Source organism: Acipenser ruthenus, chromosome 58 (assembly GCF_902713425.1).
Source record: "Acipenser ruthenus chromosome 58, fAciRut3.2 maternal haplotype, whole genome shotgun sequence".
Taxonomy (NCBI): domain Eukaryota; kingdom Metazoa; phylum Chordata; class Actinopteri; order Acipenseriformes; family Acipenseridae; genus Acipenser; species Acipenser ruthenus.
In genome coordinates this window covers 1197761-1211133 of record NC_081246.1, presented here as the reverse complement: position 1 = coordinate 1211133, position 13373 = coordinate 1197761, and positions in this window count along the sequence as shown.

The window sequence follows — 13373 nt, the reverse complement described above, 5'->3', positions numbered from 1 at the left end:
CAAACCCTTCCATCTACATGTATGTTTCTTTTGGGATTCTTCTTTCAGGTCTGATGCCTCTATGTGAGGGTCCCCAAGCGGTGGCATCCCTCGTGTTTGTCGGGTCTCCTCAAAGACGGTGGCCCCTCTCCTGTTTGTCGGGTCTCCTCAGCGACAGAACCCCCCTTCTATTATGTTGGGCTTCGAAGAGGCGGAACACCATGCATTATATGTTTTAAAAAATACTAACTTTATGTTTTCTTTCCAGTTCGCGAGCCTCTTCGTATGTCGGGTAACCTCAGAGACGGTGCCCCTCTCGTATGTCGGGTCACCTCAAAGACGGTGGCCCCCCTCCTGTTTATCGTGTCTATCGATCAAGTAAATGTTGGGCTTTGAAGAGACGGAGCCCCTCTCTCCATGTTACCCCAGATTGGTATCCTGTTTACTAACTCTGTCAATAAACACTATCAGGTGGCATAGCTCCACCCCGTGAACTCAGACATAAGAAAGCTTTGAGTGTCGCGGAAATCATAAAGGAGTGCTTCATTGAAGCTGCTAAAATTCTTTATGCTAACTTTCCAAACAAAGAAAAAATACTGAAGGAGATCAGCCTCTTGCAGCTAACGGACAGTACAGCTACAAGGCGATGCAGAGATATTGATTCTGATGTATCTGAACAGCTGATAACTGACTTGAACGAGGCGCCTTGCTTCAGTATTGCACTGGATGAAACAACCGATGTCCGAAATATTGCACAGCTACTTGTATGGGTACGTTTTCCAAAACAGTCAGATGGTGTGTTTCGGGAGGAGATGCTCTGTTTACTGCCTCTTGAATGCCACACTCGGGGGCAAGATGTATGTGAGAAGCTGACAGATTTCTTTGATGATCATAATGTACAGTGTGATAAGCTAGTTTCAGTTTGTACAGACGGAGTGCCTTCAATGACTGGATGTGAAAATGGTGCAGTGTTGCTGCTCAGATGAGCCAAAGGTGTTGGAAAGTTTATTTCATACCATTGCATAATTCACCAAGAGGCTCTGGTTGCAAAGATAAAAGAAGGGGAACTCTCTCAAGTCATGGATCTTGTGAAAACAGTAAACTACCTGCGTGCACAAGCCTTAAACCATCGCCTCTTCCACGAGTTTCTCCATCACTACGATGCAGGGTATAACAACATCATTGTGCACAGTGAGATTCGTTGTTTGTCTCGTGGACATGTACTTGAGAGTTTTTTGTCTTTGCTTCCAGTAGTTTGGGATTTCTTAACCGAGCAAGGCAAAAACGAAGCAAAGTTTTCTGACCCTAACTGGGTATTAAAACAAGCTTTTCTCACAGATATGACTGGGCATTTAAACACCCTGAATCTCTACCTGCAGGACAATGTAAAATGGTGAGTGACATGCTGCAGTGTGTACTTTCCTTCCAAAGCAAAGTTGGGCTTCTGACCAGCGACTTGTAAAGCGCAGAGTCCACACACCATTTCCCCAAACTTGCATGTATCACCACTGAAAGACCTGAGCTGAAGGATCACTACAGACCTGACATATTTGTGACATACATGACTCAACTGAGGGAGAGGTTTGAAGCACTATTTGGTGACTTTTGCAATAGGAAGGTTTTGTTCCATTTTTTGCAAAATCCTTTTGTTGTACCAGTGAGAGCCACCTCAACTGAACTGGCACACATGGGGGCAGCAACTGCCAATTCAGACTCTGAACTTTTGGAACTGCAAGCTGACTTTGACATGCAAGCGATACATTTGACATGCTCCGTGCCTGAATTCTGATTTAAAGTTCCTCAAGAAAAATATCCCAGATTGGTATCCTGTGCTTTGGTAGCACATACAGTACGTGTGTGAAGCCAGCTTTTCGGCAATGAACTCAATAAAGAACAAGCAACGTAAATGGGCCGACCATGAAGCCTTTATCAACTTCAGCTTGAATCAGAGAGCCGACAGCTGATGGTTCATTGATGGCAGAGCGAAGGTTATCAGAAATGAAAGGTAAAGAAGGAAGTGTGAAAAGACCGGTAGAAAATCCATTAGTTAAGCCATCAATCAAGTAAGAAACAAACTGTTGGTCTGGGTGATTACTGAGGGCTTGAGCCAATGCTGGTATATTGATGGGCTGAACACAGTGAGCAACGATGAACCTGGGGAGAAGACAGGAGAAAAAAAAACTTTGAGTTAATGTCACTTAGAAAAAAACAGGGCAGATGATCTTTGAATGGGCGTCGCCGCAAAAACTGCAGATATGAAGCAATTTACATATTTTTGATAAGCAGGAATCGTAATGAAATGTTGCATATTTGTCTATTCCTGGCTGTAGAGCGATCAGGAAGAGCTGAAGAATGAATTGATTTAGGAGCTTCTAGACCATTCAATATATCACTCTCAACAGCTAAAATATAAATCATATACCTCATAGTAATGCATCAATATAAAATAGATATTAAATTCAAATATATGCTTACCTTCCAGTGTATGGAAGAGTAGTGTAGGATATATGGAAAATAAGAACTGTCTTCAAAAGCAGAGACTTGTGAATACGATCAAACAGCAATCAGTTTTTCAGAGATCTTCAGAGCATTGACCACACAACTTGTAATTAGCAAGTCGAGTGATACTTGACTAGGGTTTTACCTTGATTTTTATAGGATTTTCCATCCATTGAATACATCAGGAGTCCCAATTAAATCTTATCATCATTCTGCCTTGACAGTTCTTATCTTGGAGTTAGTGATATATTCTAGAAGGATCCGATCAACTCCTTTTAAAACTAATTGGATACAACTTCTTTCCAAAAAATACTGCAACATGATTTAGCTCTCTTTTTCCTAACCCCTCCTTTCTCTAAAAAGGTGAAACACAGTTCACAGGATCCTTGCTACAATACAATGCAATACAAGTATATATGTGTATTAAAAGAGATGTTGTTTTATATATTTAACATCAACTTTCTGGGTGATTATATTAACCTGAGTCTAATATATTCCCTCTGAGCAACATATCTCATCACCTTTTCAGTTTAGTTTCATATACAGATATATTAACAACATTTGCAACAAAAAGACTGTAGGGTTTTATGACAAGACTTTGAATAAGCATACAGTGGTTAGTTCAGTTATTTCCATTTAAATGTAAGCTATATATAAAAACCTGTTAAACATAATAGCCTTATATTAACTTGTACCATGCTTGGACAAAAACTGACCTCTCTTTGTTTCTAAAAGTTGCCTGCTCAAGCAGGTTTCAGACACTTTGTTTACTTGCCAAGGCTAGTGTTTTGATTAATATGGAACTCCATAACTCCATAATATTAATCCGCAAACATTATCCCAATTAAAATCACTACCTATCTGATAAGGACTGATACTGTAGATGAGTTTTCTATTTTAAATCAAATGCCTATTTCGGCTGCAAGTGTTCATTAATTTCTATGATATCATGAAGAGAGTTAATTTTAAAAGACCTTGGACTCGAAACTGCTGACGACCAGTGAATCTCGCTTTTAAGAGCCAACTCCGAACCTGCTTTGAGGTGCCAAAGACCAAGCCTTATCTTTTGAAGGTCTAATGCCCTTCAGAATTCTACTGTGTGTCTGAGACAAACATTGAATTATTTCACTTTTAAACTCTACAGTTTTCCTGTAAATAAATACTTGTTTATTACTGCAGTTAAACCTTCATCTAATCTAAACTTTTATATTCTTTAGTTTAATAGATATTGTAATGTCTAAAAGACTTTTTGCCTGCAGCCTCATGCCTCACAACGCACCCAGGGCGTGAGGTAAGAATTATCTTACCGCACACCCTGTCATGGGTTATTTCTTACTTAACTTGCTAAAAGCGTCATGATACATATAGGGCAATTTTAAGGCCGGTGTAAACTCGGCGGTATGGCCTAATGCCGTCGCAAATGCTTGATACAGTCCCCCATAGTACTCTAATTAATTAATTAATTAATTAATTAATTAATTAATTATTGAAAATTGTATATATATATATATATATATATATATATATATTGTGATGAATTCTTGCTCCTGGTTGCACTCTATGACTGTATTGTATAGTCTTCCACCCACTACCAGGTATGTTTAAATAACAAATACCGACAACAGTAGTATAGTTACCCTCTGTGGGTTGTATTTATTTTTGAAAATAAAATCAAATAAACAAACAAAACCTAACCCTTTCTTGGGTCCTAAACTAAACACTTATTTTTCCTCCAAACTAAACAGGGGCAGGCTAATTCTGCTTACCCTAAAACAAACTATCCATTCAGCTTTGTTACCTCAGCGTTTGGTCTCTTTCCGTTGTTCTCCCCCCCCCCCCCCATGGTTCTTCCATGTGCTTGTTTTATCTATGTATCACAGGTGCCCTTCATTACCCAAATAATTAAGCAATTAACCAATAGTGTAAGGCCTTTAGCAATATGGCTGCCGGTTCCACCAGCTCCTTCACCAAGATGGAGTATAGCTTCCTCAACCACAGGGTCCTAATGCCTTCAACTTTGTGTTGTGAATGTATACTCCATCACAATATATATATATATATATATATATATATATATATATATATATATATATATATTAGCTCAAAGAGCCAGCTGCCCAACGTTTCGATATGTTGTACATATCTTTCTCAAGGGAGAAGGATATGTATTTTATATAATATATATATATATATATATATATATATATATATATATATATATATATATATATATATATATATATATATAACGAATTAACTAAGCTAACAAATGAATACATAAATAATTAAACAGGTTCCACCTCCAATTGAACTGGGATCTGTAGTTGTATTCCTGAGAGCTCCACATTATGCATGTACGCAGTGTAGAGTAGTGGTTAGGGCTCTGAATTGTTGACAGAATACCAGGACCCTGCTGCTGTACCCTTGAGCAATGTACTGCCCCAGTAAAAATCCATCTGTGTAAATGGGTACCAGAATTTGTATTGTAACTCGCAAACAGGTACATTATAATAAATAGGTGAGAGCACCATAGTGCTTATTTCACATACCTTACGATCAATACCTACCTTTATTCATAAAACTGACCAGAACGCTCCGAAGTTCCATTTGGGATGAAAATGATGCACGTAATAAAACTAAGTGAGTATAACAATACTACTGAAAAAACCCACCCAAACAACCTTTAAATACCTTATTGATCAACAGTTGAATTTTTCTGAGCTGTAGTTTTGCTTCTAATTAGTTAGTAAATAGGGCATGACACTTTGGAAATACCATGCACAGTCATCTCAATTTTGCTCCCACAATTCTGGCCAAATTACCTCCACTTAGTAAACGAGGCCCAATAAGTACTAAAATACCCTCTTCCTCCCACACAATAAATGTAATGTAAACTATATTAGGCTGCAGCACACATTATCAACCACATGCCCTTAATCCTTCTAGCTGGGGTGCAATGTCTCACACCCTGAACATATAGCACTATTTTATTAACTGATTATAGCGCCCCTATAACCAAAATACAATCCCCTCAATAAATCTCTGGCCTCTGCCTGTTGCAATCTCACTCCTCAGTTGGTGTAATGTTGCTGCAGTCCTGAACGTTCCTGGGGTGCAGCAGGAAATGTGAGGTATGCTGGCTGCAGTACCCAGAATTTGAGAAAATAAGATTTATTAATGATTAATGATACAGATTAATCTTTTGGCCTCAAGCCCGGTTTGTTTGAGTGCCCATCGCCAGTTTTTTAATTTTATTTATGTAACCTTTATTTAACCAGAAAAGTCACGTTGAGATGAAAATCTCTTTATCAAAGGAGACCAGGGGCCCGTTTCCCAAAAGCAGCTTTAACCTAACCAGCATCATAAGGTGTTTCAACAATAAAAACTTAACCCAAATAATGCCATTTGAGTTGTAATCCTATTTAAAAGATAATACATATGTGGAATGTGTTTTATTCTGTATTTATCTTAAATGCTAAGTACAGTTTGAACTGTGTAACGAGAAAGAATGCCATTACAAAATATTCTAAGATTTTGTCATACATCCAATTGTGGATCAGTATCAAGTGAACACATGGCCAGCATTTCCTACCATGAGTGAATTGCCCTTCTCACAGCAAATGTAGGGCAGGGGAAGGTTAAACTCCATGAAATGTTCTTTTCCTGCCAGTTGTACTTTCAAACTGTGGACGCAGCACAGTTACTATTACATCTTCCTGTATTAAAATATAGAGCATCAATGCATTATATGCAATTTAGAATCACTAGGATAGCTTTTTATCAACCAATAATATGCTGTTCAAGTGTATGAAGAATTGAATATAAAATAAATCACCAAAATTGTTGCATACTATACAACAGCTTTTAAATGATGTTTCCTCTGTGTGTTGGTCATTTTTCATTGCAGCATTCTTTGTTTCTGGCGGCCCTTGTTCTGCTTAATAAACCTCTACATCAGTGTATCACTGCAGGTCTGCTTGATGAACCTCTACATCAGTGTATCACTGCAGGTCTGCTTGATGAACCTCTACATCAGTGTATCACTGCAGGTCTGCTTGATGAACCTCTACATCAGTGTATCACTGCAGGTCTGCTTGATGAACCTCTACATCAGTGTATCACTGCAGGTCTGCTTGATGAACCTCTACATCAGTGTATCACTGCAGGTCTGCTTGATGAACCTCTACATCAGTGTATCACTGCAGGTCTGCTTGATGAACCGCTGTACATCAGTGTATCACTGCAGGTCTGCTTGATGAACCTCTACATCAGTGTATCACTGCAGGTCTGCTTGATGAACCTCTACATCAGTGTATCACTGCAGGTCTGCTTGATGAACCTCTACATCAGTGTATCACTGCAGGTCTGCTTGATGAACCTCTACATCAGTGTATCACTGCAGATCTGCTTGGGTTACTTCCTGGAATGTATTTGTCCTCCATATCAAATGCATAATATTAATCTTGTACACTAGAATTACAGAGAAGCGATCAAATGAATAGATAAATACAAAATACTGTACTAAAGTTTGTCTTAATTGAGTTATTGCCAGTTTGATGCTGTAACATGAGCGAGTTGTGTTGAATTTATAATTTGCCAACTTGCAACAGGGTGTGGCAGCACACAATTCCCGACCTCCAGGGCATTATAAAGCACTGACACTAACCTAGTGTGCGGAAGGACTAACCTTGTAATCAGCTATGGGACAGACAGCGATTGGAGAAACCATGGCGACGGGTTGTTTGCAGGGAGGAGTTTTGTGGTACAAAGGGGAAGCAGCTAAGTCAGTGCCGGGCCTTGTGTTGAAACGTAAACCTGCAGCCGGAGATTGTTGTCGTTTTTTGATTACGTATTTTGTTTGTTTTGTTGCAGAGGAGGACTGAGGAGACAGGAGGCTGCAGTCACGGAGCCAGCATATACCACTGATCACAACCCTCACTGCACAGCACGACATGCACCCCCCCCCCCCCCCCTGGTTTTGGAGAGCACAGGGATTACAACTTGTATTGGATTGTTTTGTGTTTGGGACTGTAAACCTGCCGTGTACCCCCCAATACCATCAGTGGTAGAGGGGCAGCTTTATGATTTGTATTTAAAATAAACACAGACGTTTGTGGAAAAGAAACATTGTTTGGACCATCCCTTTCTGCACTACACCACTCACATCCTGTCACATATCTCAATGTCAATTTTTAAAGGTCAAAGCTCAACATATAAGGTTGAGAAACTTTGTGAGTGTTTGTTTGCTTTTTAACATACAGTAAGTCTTGCCATTGTAAGGTATTTCACAATGCTGTTTTCAATTAAAAGATGCTGTGCTCTCAGGGATGCTTTGTTTTTGTTCAAACACCTGCTTTTAATTTCTACAGCCCTCTGTACAAGTACATTACTACTCTGAAAGATCCTGCAGATTTACAAATCCTTATTGCACCTGGAATGACCCTTTAGTGCTACCAATCATTAAAACTGTCAATGCCCGAATTGTCTCCTTTCTGGTAAGTATACAGTATACTGTGATGGAGTGTAGTTCCTTGTAGGAATGAAGAGGCATTAGGACCCTGAAGTGTTGGGGAGGCCTGCAGCCATTTTGGCCCCAATACAATAGGGAATGGCCCAGAGCCAAGATTGCCACCTGTTTCCAAACAATAGCAAACAGCTGTGAGTCATTGATCAATTGACTGGGCTATATAAACCCAGCCAAGTCATTCATTAGAGAGGGACAGCAGTGTGGAGACGCCATGTGAATCACTAAAAGGTATTTCAGAGAAATATTATATCAATAAATAATTCTAGTGTCTTGGCATTGTTAGAAAGGTTAATTTTCTGGGTAATAGGATTAGCCTGCCTTCACATAGACAGGAAAAGAAAATCCTTGTGTTTAGTTAGTACTCAAAAGAAAAGCTAGGTTTTGTTTTGTTGTTTACTTATTTTGTGGTTGCCCAATGTAGCAGGGCTCAACTGGGAAACCTGTAACTTGAATATTGTGTATTGTAAAATAAAAGCGTGCGAAGGCACTAAAATCTACGTAAAGACTTTCTGAGTATTCTTATATGAAGGACTGTGGTTCTAGCTCCTCTTCATCAACACTCACGGGTACTATCGCAGTACATATGAACAGATGGACTGACAGGCGCTTTGATATTTAGGAAAACCTGCTGTAACACATGGCCAGACCAGACATAACTGATTCGACATGGCAGTGTGGTTACATCATGGTTAAATTATTCTGGGGGGAAGATGTGACCATTGCTAAAAGATTAACAATGTGGATTCCGTCAGGGAAGACCGTCTGTTTAAATTCCAGTTCATTTTTGTATTTATTTTTTATTTATGTAAAATACTCATACCACATAAACCTCTGACATTAAAGGGTAGCCAGGGCAACAACAGCAGTTATGCATGCACATCAACAATGACATCATCCACAATCTTTCAGTCCAGTTTTTTTTAACTCCAACAAGGTTAAGCAACTACATTGAACTACATGGTTTGAAGATAAATATAATTTTGCCTTGCTTCTAAAGATTGTCAGGGTTGGTGCTATTTTTAAAACAGGGAAGGCTTTCAAGTCTGTGGGTGCTGAAACAGCAAATGCCCTACTCCCATCAAATCTTAATATAGAATTTGATTTAATAGGTTACTTTCATCACATGATCTCAGAGTAAAGGCACATCTTTATTTGGAGATTATTCGAGTAGGATAGAAGATGACCTTTTCTCTCCTTGTAAATGAATGACAGCCTGCTTGTTTTCCAAAGGTTAAGAACATAAAGTCTACAAACGAGAGGAGGCCATTCAACCCATCCTGCTTGCTTGGTTGTTAGTAGCTTATTGATCCCAGAATCTCATCAAGCAGTTTCTTGAAGGATCCCAGGGTGTCAGCTGAAATATCATAGCCTATTACACATATGCACCTTAGATTTCATAGACGTGAACTCGGATCTCTGCATACAGAAACCTTCTTCTTTGCTTCACTTAGCTGCTAGAGCCACTGCGGATCCCACTTGGTGTGTGATTTTAACTTCTGATGCCCTTTTTCAAAACTTCAGATTTGTTACAGATAATGTACTCACACCTGATGTACTGTAAAGAACGTCTCTGTATTCAAGTGCAGGTAAAAGAATTGCATTAATGCAAGGTACCATACATACTCTCTGTGCTGTGGAGAGACCTGCTCAGAAATTGGCAGACACAGGGTTAATCACCTGCTGAATCCCCCCAGGTAAGGGTGTGTTCAGCCAATTACTTAATCTATTGACAACTGATCTACCCAATAAACACATGAATAGTTAAATACAAAACAGTGAGCCTGGGGAAGAGGGCCCTGAAACCTAAGGATTATATATTTTGTGTATTTTCCTGCAGGGAGGCGAACTCAGTTTTGACATCTGTGTTATTTTCATGGCCAGTCTGGCTAAATAACAAACTGAACCACAATCCAAGGTAGTGTCTGTTTTATGTCATGGTTAGGGCTGCCAGCTGGCCCCATAATTCTGGAACACTTTAAAACAGATCAGATTTTTTAACTCTCCTCTAAACCACAACTAAATAGTTTTAAATCAACAAGTAAAATGAGTGTGAAGTGTGTGAGCAGCTTCAATAATTGTGTTTCATTGCCAAGTATAAAGGGACCAGTCATTGAAAGATGTGCTACAACGGGGGCAGGTTATTTACAAAAAAGGGTCATCCCTGTAAGGATGTGATGTAAAAGTCTCAATTGGGGCAAACCTGGCCCACAGCTTCTGTTAATGTTGCTACTCCTTTCAACTGCAAACAAATCCAATCAATGTTACTGATTTAACCAGGAGAGTACCCGTTGAGTTAAGGGGGTCCCCCTGACACACAAACACAAACCAATCAGCAATTCAGCAGCAGCGACTAACTGAAATCTAAACACCTGGTGCGGATTTGAGAATCAATACTAATCAGCAATATGGAGGTCAATTATACAGTAACTATATATATATATATATATATATATATATATATATATATATAGGAGGACCAATTGCCAGTTTCATGGCTCGCGTTTGTATTGATTCTGCAGTAGCAGGATGCAAATCCTTAGAGTGTTTGTGTGTTTCAGCTCCACGCTTTCAATGACTGTATGGAGCCTGGCAGTGAGCATGCTCAGAGAGAGAAAGAGAGCGCTTCAGCCCTTAGGGATGTGATGTAAGAGATGAGCTCTGGAAGTGGGAACCTTTTCTGAAGAATGAAGTAATATAATGTTCCATTCCAACAGGAACCCTATTCACCCTGTACACTCATATAAAAGTAACAAAGCTGCTGCAGTTGTGTGTCCAGATGTTATTCAATGCCCCTAACCATCCTGCTCCATAGCCAGCCTGCTGTCTTCAAGGACCTCACTCTCAACTGTGATGCTCTCTTCTGCTACCCAGACCCAGAGGGAATTTCATTACATATTGCTTAAGCAATATTAATCAAACACCACCCCTACCTGCCAATTATGTTTCAGTTTTTACAGTTTTCTTGTGCTGCACATAATTTGTATACATTGTTCCTAGTGCATCACGTTTAACAATCTAAATGGTAATATTTCACTGTGGCAATGTGCCCCGCCCCACCCCTGTGTGTATTTTTGTGTTTTATGGTGTATGTTGCGTATGTAAATGTTGCTATATTGTAGTTGGTACACGGGATATAATGTGAGTAATGAGCATTAGTGTTTAAAATGTATAATTGTATTTAGACACGGGGATTGCACTTCACTTCACGTGCATTTAAAGTACTTAATATGTGAGCACAGAGTTTTCACAGATTAGTTCACTTGCTGGAATTCAAGTGAATAATTAATTGGTAATTGAATCCCAGCACAATTGTATATATAGATGCACATTTCATTCACTCGGGGTTGGGTGTTCAGTGAGTAGAGAACAGGAGAGAAGGAGAGTAAAAGAACTAAAAGAATAATTATTTGTTTTGACTCATCGTGTTTGTCTGTTAGTCCACTGTTCGTTTAAGTGTTAGTTTGTCTATTTATTTTTGCCGCAAGTGTCGTGTGCTGTTTTTGTTTAAAACCTTTTTATTTTGTTCATTATTAAACGCAATTCACATTTCACTTCGCAGTACTGTGTGTTTCTTCCTGGTCTGACGTCACCACTACAGCCTGCTTGTCACATTCACATAATGAACAGCAGCCTACCTTCTTCCAGAGAGGAGTTGATCAAGGCCTGCACATGCTGTACTCCTTTAAGAAATACACTCAATGTTCAAAATATGGGAAAATGCTATCAAGGGAGAACGTTCTTGTTTATTTATTTATTATACAAAAAAAAAGTATTGGGAGACGAAAATGTGTGTGGTAGAAGTATTCAAAAGTAAAATTTGTTGGCTATACATGTCTTTGAATTAAAGCTGAACAGTCACACAATCAGGCTCAGTTGTACACAAAACAATGTTGCCATTCCATTACATTCCTCAGAGATGATGCTGCAGACACACACACGTCATTCAAAATGAACAGGTAAAAAGAGTAGCTCATGAATGTCATCAGAGGACAGTTTGATGTGACGTTAACTGTGTAGCAATATATATATATATATATATATATATATATATATATATATATATATATATATATATATATACATACAAGTACTGTGCAAAAGTTTTAGGCAGGTGTGAAAAAATGCTGTAAAGTAAGAATGCTTTCAAAAATAGACATGTTAATAGATTATATTTATCAATTAACTAAATGCAAAGTGAGTGAACAGAAGAAAAATCGAAATCAAATCCATATTTGGTGTGACCACCCTTTGCCTTCAAAACAGCATCAATTCTTCTAGGTACACTTGCACAAAGTCAGGGATTTTTTCTAGGCATATAGTCAGGTGTATGATTAAACAATTATACCAAACAGGTGCTAATGATCATCACTTCAATATGTAGGTTGAAACACAATCATTAACTGAAACAGAAACAGCTGTGTAGGAGGAATAAAACTGGGTGAGGAACAGCCAAACTCATCTAACAAGGTGAGGTTGCTGAAGACAGTTTACTGTCAAAAGTCATACACCATGGCAAGACTGAGCACAGCAACAAGACACAAGGTAGTTATACTGCATCAGCAAGGTCTCTCCCAGGCAGAAATTTCAAGGCAGACAGGGGTTTCCAGATGTGCTGTCCAAGCTCTTTTGAAGAAGCACAAAGAAACGGGCAACGTTGAGGACCGTAGACGCAGTGGTCGGCCAAGGAAACTTACTGCAGCAGATGAAAGACACATCATGCTTAGTTCCCTTCACAATCGGAAGATGTCCAGCAGTGCCATCAGCTCAGAATTGGCAGAAAACAGTGGGACCCTGGTACACCCATCTACTGTCCGGAGAAGTCTGGTCAGAAGTGGCCTTCATGGAAGACTTGCGGCCGCCAAAAAGCCATACCTCCGACGTGGAAACAAGGCCAAGCGACTCAACTATGCACGAAAACACAGGAACTGGGGTGCAGAAAAATGGCAGCAGGTGCTCTGGACTGATGAGTCAAAATGTGAAATATTTGGCTGTAGCAGAAGGCAGTTTGTTCGCCGAAGGGCTGGAGAGCGGTACACGAATGAGTGTCTGCAGGCAACAGTGAAGCATGGTGGAGGTTCCTTGCAAGTTTGGGGCTGCATTTCTGCAAATGGAGTTGGGGATTTTGTCAGAATTAATGGTCTCCTCAATGCTGAGAAGTACAGGCAGATACTTATCCATCATGCAATACCATCAGGGAGGCATCTGATTGGCCCCAAATTTATTCTGCAGCATGACAACGACCCCAAACATACAGCGAAAGTCATTAAGAACTATCTTCAGCGTAAAGAAGAACAAGGAGTCCTGGAAGTGATGGTATGGCCCCCACAGAGCCCTGATCTCAACATTATCGAGTCTGTCTGGGATTACA